Consider the following 2,134-nt stretch of genomic DNA (forward strand, 5'->3'; position numbering starts at 1 on the left):
GATTGAGGGATGGAGAGATGGAGAGATTGAGGGATGGAGAGATTGAGGGATGGAGAGATTGAGGGAGGGAGAGATTGAGGGATGGAGAGATTGAGGGAGGGAGAGATTGAGGGATGGAGAGGTAGAGGGATGGAGAGATTGAGGGATGGAGAGATTGAGAGATGGAGAGATTGAGGGATGGAGAGATTGAGGGATGGAGAGGTTGAGGGATGGAGAGGTAGAGGGATAGAGAGATTGAGGGATGGAGAGATTGAGGGATGGAGGGATTGAGGGATGGAGAGATTGAGGGATGGAGAGATTGAGGGATGGAGAGATTGAGGGATGGAGAGATTGAGGGATGGAGAGGTTGAGGGATGGAGAGATTGAGGGATGGAGAGATTGAGGGATGGAAAGATTGAGGGATGGAGAGATTGAGAGATGGAGAGATTGAGGGATGGAGAGATTGAGGGATGGCGAGGTAGAGGGATGTAGCGGTAGAGAGATGGAGAGATTGAGGGATGGAGAGGTTGAGGGATGGAGAGATTGAGGGATGGAGAGATTGAGGGATGGAGAGATTGAGGGATGGAGAGATTGAGGGATGGAGAGATGGAGGGATGGAGAGGTAGAGGGATGGAGAGATTGAGGGATGGAGAGATTGAGGGAGGGAGAGATTGAGGGATGGAGAGGTAGAGGGATGGAGAGGTAGAGGGATGGAGAGATTGAGGGATGGAGAGATTGAGGGATGGAGAGATTGAGGGAGGAGAGATTGAGGGATGGAGAGATTGAGGGATGGAGAGGTTGAGGATGGAGAGATTGAGGGATGGAGAGATTGAGGGATGGAGAGATTGAGGGTGGAGAGATTGAGGGATGGAGAGATAGAGGGATGGAGAGATTCAGGGATAGAGAGATTGAGGGATGGAGAGATTGAGGGATGGAGAGTTGAGAGATGGAGACATTGAGGGATGGAGAGATTGAGGGATGGAGAGGTAGAGGGATGGAGAGATTGGGGATGGAGTGATTGGTGGGATGGAGAGGTTGAGGGATGGAGAGATTGAGGGATGGAGAGGTTGAGGGATGGAGAGATTGAGGGATGGAGAGATTGAGGGAGGGAGAGATTGAGGGATGGAGCGATTGAGGGAGGGAGAGATTGAGGGATGGAGAGATTGAGGGATGGAGAGTTTGAGGGATGGAGTGATTGAGGGTGGGAGAGTTGAGGGATGGAGAGATTGAGGGATGGAGAGATTGAGGGATGGAGAGATTGAGGGTTGGAGAGTTGAGGGAGGTGAGGTAGAGGGATAGGAGTTTGAGGTGGAGAGATGAGGGATGGAGGGATTGAGGGATGGAGAGATTGAGGGATGAGAGATTGAGGGATGGAGATTGTGGATGAGAGGTTGAGGGATGGAGAGATTGAGGATGGAGAGATGAGGGATGGAGAGATTGAGGGATGGAGAGATTGAGAGATGGAGAGATTGAGGGATGGAGAGATTGTGGATGGCGAGGAGAGGGATGTAGCGTTGAGAGATGAGAGATTGAGGATGGAGAGGTTGAGGGATGGAGAGATTGAGGGATGGAGAGATTGAGGGATGGAGAGTTTGAGGGTGGAGAGATTGAGGGATGGAGAGATTGAGGGATGGAGAGATTGAGGAAGGAGAGATTGAGGGATGGAGAGATTGAGGGTGGAGAGATTGAGATGAGAGATTGAGGGATGGAGAGATTGAGGGAATGGAGAGATGGAGGATGGAGAGATGAGGGATGGAGAGATTGAGAGAGATTGAGGAAGGAGAGATTGAGGGTGAGAGATTGAGGGATGGAGAGATTGAGGGATGGAGAAGATTGAGGGATGGAGAGATTGAGGAATGGAGAGATTGAGGGATGGAGAGATTGAGAGGATGAGAGATTGAGGGATGGAGAGATTGAGGATGAAGAGATTGAGGAATGGAGAGATTGAGGGATGAAGATTGAGATGGGAGAGATTGAGGGAAGGAGAGATTGAGGGATGGAGAGATTGAGGAGATGGAGAGATGAGGGATGAAGAGATTGAGGGATGAGAGATTGAGGAGAGAGAAGATTGAGAGAATGAAAGATTAGAGAGAATGAAGATGAGAGAGATGAAGAATGAGAGAATGCAAGGAATGGAGAATTAAGATTTAGAGAT

The sequence above is a fragment of the Somniosus microcephalus genome, unplaced genomic scaffold (genome assembly GCF_052327205.1).
Source record: "Somniosus microcephalus isolate GS21.2 unplaced genomic scaffold, FLI_Smic_1.0 unresolved_chr7, whole genome shotgun sequence".
Lineage (NCBI taxonomy): Eukaryota > Metazoa > Chordata > Chondrichthyes > Squaliformes > Somniosidae > Somniosus > Somniosus microcephalus.